Source organism: Malania oleifera, chromosome 7, assembly GCF_029873635.1.
Source record: "Malania oleifera isolate guangnan ecotype guangnan chromosome 7, ASM2987363v1, whole genome shotgun sequence".
Classification (NCBI taxonomy): Eukaryota; Viridiplantae; Streptophyta; class Magnoliopsida; order Santalales; family Ximeniaceae; genus Malania; species Malania oleifera.
This window is the reverse complement of record NC_080423.1, coordinates 94,633,326-94,643,282: the sequence shown is the minus strand read 5'-3', so window position 1 is coordinate 94,643,282 and position 9,957 is coordinate 94,633,326.

Here is a 9,957-nt window from a genome sequence, read left to right as displayed (position 1 = left end):
TAGTGTTTTCCTCCAGATTTACATAAATCCAAATTCAAGATTTTAATATCCATGCTCTCAAACACTACCTATCTTATGTAGTGTTTGGGAGCATGGATTTTAGGCCGTGGATTTGGATTTATGTAGATTGGAGGAAACTCAATACAATTTTGTATTACCTTTTGTCCAAATCTACATAAATTCAAATCCAAAACATGATATTGAAGTTCGGAAAGAGAGTGCTTGACCATTCCTTTTTGTTATATTTGTGATCTCACAAAATGTTCCTTTTTAGAATTGTGGTTGTAGCTAACTTAACTCCCTTTACTTTTCCTAGATATACTAATAAAATGATTTGCAAATCCTTCTACTCCAAGCAATGCCTATAAAAAACAAATAAATGTGCTGAAATCATGGTTTTACTTTGAAAAGTTTTCCATCTCCAATTTTAAGGCAAAATAAACGGATTTTGGAATTAAGCGAAGGAACATGAACAGGTCCAAAGATTTTATTAGATTCAAGTTCCCATTTTATAAGGAAGATACCCAAAATGGAAGAGTATAGTGAAGTGTAATGTGATAATGTGGCCTATTGATATAGAGTATATTTTAATTTCATTGTTTATACATGGTGTGTTTGGTATCATTTTTAAAAAATTTTTTTTTTTTTTTTTGGATTACGCACCGAGTATCCACGTGTCCGTTTTACGGTCCATGTGACTAATCTTGCGCCCCTTGAAGTTGACCCCATAACTCCAAAAGGGAAGGTAAATTCAGGAGTCCAAGGGCGGAAACGAGTTTGGGAGAGTTTGAATACCTGATCTCATGAGAGACACTCCCGCAGCCCGTACTACCACTTGAACCACACCTTAGGGGTAAAATTTTCTCTCTTTGTTTCTATATAATGAAGAAAATGATTATGAAATTTGTATTTATTTACATTGTCAATTTTTTATTTTTGTCGTTGGTTTTAGTTATTTTTTTTAATAAAAAAATCAATTTTTATGATTTTCAATTATTTGGTACTAATGGGAGTATTTTAAGATTCAAAATTCACTTTTTATGAATAAAATCATTATACTTAATTTTAGTTAAAATTGAAATAAATGATCGTATGAATTTAAAATATAATTAAAATAAAATATCTCGATGATTAACATTTGAGATATTGATTAACATGATCAATTTTGTGGAACTAAGGAGTAGCTATTTAGGAACTTAAAGCACACATATTTAACATATTACTTTTTACGTTTAGTTATGTGTGCATATTAATGTCCCATTAAAACCAAAAGAGGAGTAAACGTGTACGCAGTGATGTGGTGGGAGTAACTTCTCATATATGTTTTTTAGGGGCAAAAATATCCAAGCATCGCACAAGATGGAAAGTATTTATAGGAAGATGGTTGATTGCCTTAGAGTTAATAAAATATATGTGTAATTCAAAGGGGAGTTATGGAGGGTTGTTATACCCTATATAAAGGTTATAAACCCTAAACCAATGAGGGGCATTTAAGTTAAAAGGGTGACTCACTTATATATGAGGCGGTTAGGGACATGGTAAGGACTCATAACTACTATTACCGTTGCCTGCTTGCAATTTTTCTCTTTTTGACTATAGCACTAGAGTGACCCCTCAAAGTATACTCGAGGCTCACCAAAACTCATTTTCCCCTTTTGCAAATTTGAAGAAGTTTGGTCCTATAACTTGGAGCTAATATATTGGTGCACCAATTAAGGGCAAGAGAGAAAAACCATATTATACCGTGTCAACTTCCCACAAAACTGCCCATCATGACCAATATGATGGGACATATTCTCCTTTATTGGTATGATCACCTTAAACCAACATACTAGATTAGGGGAAGATGGTGTGCCCATAAGCAATTTATGGCTTTCCAAGGGAGAATTGAGGCCATGCTTGGAGAGGTCCTGCAATAGAAAGTAGACACAAAACCAAAAACGTCCTTTGACCTTGTCGAGAAAGGGAAAGGAAGAAGTGGAGTAGGAACATAGCCTAGGAATGCCACAAATGCTTGAAAACGATATCGGGAAAGAGGGAAACATTGTTAGCATAAAGATTTCAATGCCATTCTTTTGAAGCTATATGAAAAAAAAAAATTCAAGAATAACGACCATCAATTGGAGCAAAACATGAAGGTGGTTTAGGAGCAATCAACATAGATAGAGCGATCCTTCAATTCTTTGGAACCTCATTCACTTGTGGAGATGATGGAGCAGCCCTGCCAACAAATTAAGTTCAAAATGCCAAGTCTTGATCAATATGATGACACCGTAAACCTTTTTGACCACTTATATTTGTTTAAAACATTAATGCAACTCCAAGGGTGTTGGAATTGGTGTGATCCCAAGAAGAGGGCGGGTGAATTGGGTTTTAAGAACATTTTGGTTAAATGTGTATGTAAATTAATAAAAAGATAAATGCAGGCATGCACGTGAAACATATCTTATTTAAAATAGAGGTGTGCATGCTAATAATAATAATAACGATAAATGAAAGCGTACACATGCAGAAATTTAAGTGCAGAAATATAAATGAGATAGAGAGAGGGTAACATAAAATTTGTTATTGAGGTTCGGCCAAACCAGTCTACATCCCCTCCTTGGACATACCCCCCAAAGATTCTACTTAGTGCTCACTTTAACTGGGCAGAGCGACGCCACTTACAACCTTTCCTTACGGGGCAAGGTAAACCCCAGGTCAGATTAGAGGGCTGACCCCAACCTTACAAACCTCTCCTTACGAAGTGAAAAAAATCCTAACTCAATTATCAGGTTGAGCCGAATTGGTTTCCCTTACGGGGCGGAGACTCCCCAGTTCAATTACGAGCTGAACCCAACCGGTCTCCCTTACAAGGCAGAGACTCCTTAGTTCAATTAATGGGATGAACTCAACCGATACATTAAAGATATTTTTGTACAAAATAATGCTTCTAAATACAAATAAAGATGTACACATTAAAACTCAAATGTATGCACTCTATTATGATATGCATTATACTCAGTAGAGTAAGGGTGCTTATCAAATGATTCATGCACAAGTAAAATATATGGATATAAAATGATTATTATGTTCTCCAACAAATATTTTTGTAAATAAGAGTATTTGGAGAATCTGGAGTTTAAGTTCAAGAAAATATTTGTGCTATAAATAATTTCTCCCAATAATATTTATCATGAATTAATCGGGATAAATCCAAGCAATACTCTCAAAAATGATTTTCAGAAGATAAATATTAAGTGAGAGTATAGGCATGTGAATACAAATGAAATGCCCAAAATAAAATACTCTCTTCAAAAATGATTTTGAAATAAACAAGTAAAAAATAGTTGAGAGAGATTTATTAAAAGGATTTTGCCCCAAAAGAATAATTTTAGCTATAAAAATTGATTTGGGGGAACTTTGATTAACAAAAGTTTAGAGAGAATTTTAGAGTTAATCAAAGTTACTAATATGAGGTTATAAGGTGGTATTTATAGAGTTTGGAAAATTATGACTATTTGGGGACACGCTCATCATTTTGAATTTGTTTAATTAAAAACTTAACCCTAATTGGTGTGGTAAAAACTCGGCAACCCGAGAGGTACGATCAACCTAAGCATGGGTCAGTAGACCATCCAAGGCAAGATTAATATTTTCAGGCTTGGCTCGATTGACCAAGGAGCTAGCCAGTCAACCTAAAAAAAGGCGATCCAGAGCCCTTTATAGGTTCGGTCGACCAAGGCACTTGGCCGGTCGGCTGTTCATATGGTTCGGTCAACCATAAGGATTTTGAACTGAAGGCGTTGGTCGGCCATGGGCATTGGAAAGCAAGCATACACGCATCGATCGACTAGTGAAGATTCGTTCAAAGCCGGTTAGACGGTCGAGTGTCTGTCGATTGAGGTCTTTTGACCTTGCAATGGTCGATCGACCGAGGCAAGTATATTTCCAATTTTGCCCCTAAATTTGACCTTCAAAAAAATCCCTCTTATATGTATGAGTGTGGTTTTTAAGTTATGAGATTTTTTATGAAAGGTTTTGGGTCCTAAGGTCAATCTGCGGTCGTTCTGAGTATTAAGTCATATCATGCAGGATGTATGCAAAATTACAGACCAAAATATAAGAACTAAAATGCATATACAAATTAAATCAAATATCTTCTTTTCCTTTACTCTTCAAGTCTTCATGGAACATGCCCGGATGATATGAGTTTAAGTACTTTCTGGCTTCTATCTTCCTCTTTTGTGTCTACATTCCGAATTATGAACCTATTCAAAGTATTAGGCACACACATGAGACACTTATGTTTGTCAACATCAAAACAGAAACCAAATTAAAAAAACCAATAATCTCCCCCTTTTTGATGATTACAAACACATAAGAATAAAATGGGTACAACAAGAAAAGGCTCCCCCTAATAATATGCATAAAAAATATAAATAGTAAAACTCAAGCATATACACAAAGGAAGAGACTACAAATGATCATGCATTTAATTTTAACATTATAGCACAAACTCAGATTGTAACGCCCCAACCTGGGTCTGCTAGGGAGCACTGCGTCTCTCCTCCTCCACCTGGACCAGACAACAGGGGGCGGGCCTTATCAAACTAATGACTGGCCCCACAAATCAATACATGTCCTTTTAAGTGTGTTTTGTCCTCACTCACACACTTCGTGAGAAAACTTCCCAGGAGGTCACCTATCCCAATATTGCTCAAAGCCAAGCACGCTTAACTATGGAGTTCTTATGAGAAGGCTCACGAAAAGAAAGGTGCACCTTATTGATAAGGGTAGTAACACTAATCTTTTAAGTCTTTCATCTATGGGGTATCACATTAATAACATACTATTTAAATATTTTCTAGGATCATAATTGTTAATTTACAATTATACCCGCAAATTTAACTAATTTGCCAGATTTTTCAAAACCCACTCTCACTTTTGAGTAGGGCCTAAAAAATCCCAATTGAAAAATTACCTACGTTAAAATGACAATGACAACAATTAGGACCACGTGATTGTACCCGTTCGCCGATTTAACAGTAGATTTAAAGCAAAATTGAGAAAATAGGGAAAAACTACCTTTTCCCAGGAGCAGTGCCTAAGTCATTCCTACGACCAATCTGCTCCAGTAGAAATGTTGGCAGTGAAACCAGGAATCCAACGACACCTTCCGTTTCCCGATCCGCTGCAAATTCACCGCCCAGAGTGCTACTAATCAATTCATTTACTTAATAATACACATTCTAAAACATAACTAAAATCTTTCAACAAATACAACATTAGAGTTTTCTACATCCATCTACATTCTAACATACAACATACATCCACTTGTATTCACATAAATACATATATAAAAAAACAAAATCCCCAAATTTCAGTATGTTTCACAACCATCTATCACTCAGAAGACTTAAACATAATACATAAAATATTTATATTCCCAAAACATCAAAATTATACCCTTTTCCTTAAAGGTGCTATAACAGCTCGAGCTCTCTAAGCTCGATCTCGTGGAAGTCCTGAAAAAGATTAGTTCATATTTGGGTGAGACACATCTCAGTAAAGGAAGAAACAATACATATTAAAATAGCATGTGACCAACATGAGATAAATAGATATCATTTTTATTTCATTTGCAAATCATCATATAACATTGAAATCATTTTCTGAACCTAAACAATCACATGCAAATATTTAACCCACGAGATTATCCAAGGATAGGGGTGATTACCCGCCCATACAAGTAGCACCCATCTGCTCTGATACTTAGGTAACCCTAAGGTCACAATTAAAACATATCAGAGCACTCACTTTACTCAGTAAGCCCTCAAGTGGTAGATTAATCTCGTACCCACACAGTTCAATAATAGTTTACCGGCAAAGGCCCTAAGGATAGGGAATCCAACCCGCTCATACAAGTAGGTTCCCTCTGCCCTAGTGCGTTATGCAGCTACTGCCACATCTGAAGCTACTAGTGCACTCGCCTTACTCAGCAAGCCCTCAGGCGAAGAGTGCGCCCCGCCTAAACGTAACATGTTCTACATACATAAATACTTTTAATATCATAATACATCATTCTTTTTATCATTATTCAATCATACACATCTGTTCACATTTCATATTTTATTTCCATTCCATTCATTTCCCTTTTCATTTTATTTTCATTTCATACTCATTTTTATTTTAATTCATAAATACTTGGCATCTTTCCAGCCGTGGTTGGTTAGTTTCGGCATCCTTTCAGCCATGGTCGGCATCTTTTTAGCCGTGATTGATTAGTTTCGGCATCCTTTCAGCCGTGGTCGGCATCTTTTCAGCCGTGATTGGTTAGCTTCAGCATCCTTTCAGCCGTGGTCGGCATCTTTTCAACCGTGGTTGTTTCCATGATTGTATTAACACTCACATGCAGCATATTTCATATATCATTTTCATGCTCATTTCATTTTCTGTATATCTTGCACCTCGTATATATAACATAATTCCATATAAAATTCTATTTTACTCATGCCACACAATTTAGTAATAAAACTCATACACTGCCTGTAAAATAAGTCAACCAACATTTAATGTTTATATACTAAAAATACTTTTTATTTCTTACATAAATACTCTGAAAATATGTTTCCACTTTCATTAGTTCATTTTCACATATACATATACAATAAACAGCCCTAAACTCGAAAAAAAAAATATAATTAAAATGATTGACATTTTACTCATACTGAAAAATTACACGTACATATAACACAATTTATTTTTCATTTAATTCATAAAACTTCTGATTTAATATATATTTTTCCCCTTATCTTGTTTCTTGAACTACACCGACAGGGTCTCCGGAAAAATACATGTGGCGCTCACCCAAATTTTGAATCAAAAACCCTAATTCCACTTAAATTATTCCTAAATAACATACTATTTAAATATTTTCTAGGGTCATAATTTTTAATTTACAATTATACCCGCAAATTTAACTAATTTGTCAAATTTCTCAAATCCCACTCTCGCTTTGGAGTAGGGCCTAAAAAATCCCAATTGAAAAATTACCTACGTCAAAATGACGACGACTACGATTAGGACCACATGGTGGTATCCGTTCGCCGATTTAATAGTAGATTTAAAGCAAAATTGAGAAAATAGGAAAAAATTATCTTTCTAAGGAGCAGTGCCTAAGTCGTTCCCACGACCAATCTGCTCAAGCAGAAATGTCGGCAGCGGAACTATTAATCCAACGATACCTTCCGTTTCCCGATCCGCTGCAAATTCATCAAAAAATTGAGAGAAAAAAAGAGACGGAAGATGGAGGTGAGCGTGCTGCGCAGGAGGCAGGAACAATTGCAGAGAAGGGGGGCCGTGGATCAGGACATTGAATTGGATTTCAAATTGAAATCCAATTCACTTCATTCTATCTTAAATTATTATATATATATATATATATATATATATACCCATTATATAATTTACTTAATTAATTTATTTAAATAACGTTAATTAATTTATTAATTCAATTAATTAACTAATTAATAATTAGTCTAATTTCATTTTATTTCATATATATTTTTATTTTTTTTTCATACTATTTCTTTTATATGTTCATTTATTATTTTATTTATTATTATTATTATTTTCTAATTATTTAATCATTTTAATTTTTCGGGTCTTTACACAGATATTTGCCCCTATGTTATTTGCCCTAAAAAAAACTTCCCTTTTTGGTCATTAACATTTTGCTCATAAAATTCTCCCCCCTTTGGTATCAACAAAAATGGCTAAGCTAAGTAGAAAACATTTTAAGTATTAAAAACAAACTTAGGAAAATAGAACTCCTCCTTTAAAAAAAAAAATGATTTTTCTTCAAAAAACTCTCCCCTTTTTAGTATAGATTATGGGCATAAGAATTTTATGACTATTTGAGAGATATAGTCATTAAGCATATAAAATAGTATAACTGGTTAGTTAAAATCCATGAACCAGTTATGCAACACCCTTAAAAAATAAATTTCATAACATAAAGATTTAATACAAAGAAACACAAGTCATGAAAGCATTTAAACACATAAGTAAGAGATAAAATATATTCTATATAAAATTAACTCTTGCGAATATATCTATATATATGTAGTGGCCTAAGAAAATTATGGTATTTAAATAATGGAAGAAGGAGAAAAGGAAATTGTATTTGAAATACTTAAATAGGGTATCGTCGATGAATACAAGGAGTTCGTCGACGAATACACATGAGGGACTCATCGACGGGGATGTGTCTCGTCGACGAGAAAATATCGAGAAACTATTTTCCCATATCTGAATTTCGTGGATGAGAAATAAACGTTCGTCGACAAACTTCCTTCATGACCTTGTCAACAAGGTGATGTGACTCGTTGACGAAGGTCGGTGTATTAATAGCCTAAACTCGGGTTTTACAGCAGAAAATCACAAAAAAAAACTTCCCTCTCTCACTCCTCTTCGGTTTCGAATCCTTCTCTCTAAGTTTCTGGGCTGGATTCTTGCATGTTCGACGGTCTGAGACCACCACGACACTCCTGGAAGAGTTCTCTTCAAATCTACTGGAGTGGATCGTTGGTGGGGCCAGCTTGAATTCCATCCCTGATTTGAGGTAAGGCTTTCTATTTAGTATTTGACTTTCCTGCAGTTGTAGAAAATGTAGTGGTCAAAGAAATACTGATTTTTTGTTCTAGGAGATGTTGATTTCAGGGTGTTGAACGAGGAACCCTGCGAGTGCAGGACTAATATACTTTAGGGGCTCTTTAGGAATCAAGTAAGGGAATAAACTAAACTAATTGTTTTTATGAAAATATATGTATAATCTTACAGCATTTAATTTCAGGAAAATAAATATATATTAGCATTATGTTTGGGAAATACTGCTGTAAACAATGATATGTTCTAAATTGTGTAATACTCATTTTGTGTGGCATGAGTAGAATTTATTATGAATTACTATTTTCTAGGAAAATGTTAAATGATACAAAGTTTTATATAATATACCGGCGTACGGGCCGAGAGTTTTTATATGATATACCGGCGTATGAGTCGAGAGTTTTTATATAATATACTGGCGTACGGACCGAGAATTTTATATGATATACCGGTGTACGGGCCGAAGATGTTCTCACATGATATGCCAGCGTACGGGCCAAGCCTTTTACATGATATGTTGGCGTACAGGCTGAGCCTTATATATGATATGTCGGTGTACAGGCCGAGCCTTTTATGTGATATGTGATACGGCGTACGAACCGTGATTAATAAAATACAAAATGCCGGCATAAGGGCCGAAGATTTTCATATTATGCTATGAAATGTGATATGATAATATTGATTTGACAATTATTATTATTATGGAATAGCAATGTATCACAATTTGAAATATGTTATATGTTATCAGAACCTGGTTGGCTTGGTTTAAGCTTACACGAGCACGATACCATAGCTATGTGATCATGATCATTATGATGGTAGTGTTATCGTTGTCGTACGAGGCAGCGTGAGGATGGATAGTTGATGTGGTTTATTGAAGTGTTAGCGCCCCTGGTATACGGACCAGGTTTGGCAGACCCATCATACTTATAGACTTTGCTTTTGACTTGGCAGTGGTCGACCAGCCATTGTCAAGTTCCGCCTTCGCGCCACACAACCCAGTCATGTGGGGGTAAGACATGACACCAGCCAGCTAGCCTTCTAGGGTTGTTTTTTATATTATTATTATATAAGAAGAATTATGCTTACGGAAATCCAGTATGTTCTGTCATGCTATGATTATATATGTTTTTCCCAAATATGATACAGACAGTTTCGTTGTATATGTTTATGTATGGTTATATGTATAACATGGAAATACTCATGTTGCCACACAATGGTATTAGTTTATTTTCCCTTACTGAGAGGTGTCTCACCCCAAATTATACAAACATTTCAGGAGCCCCAGATAGGAGATTGGATAAAGCT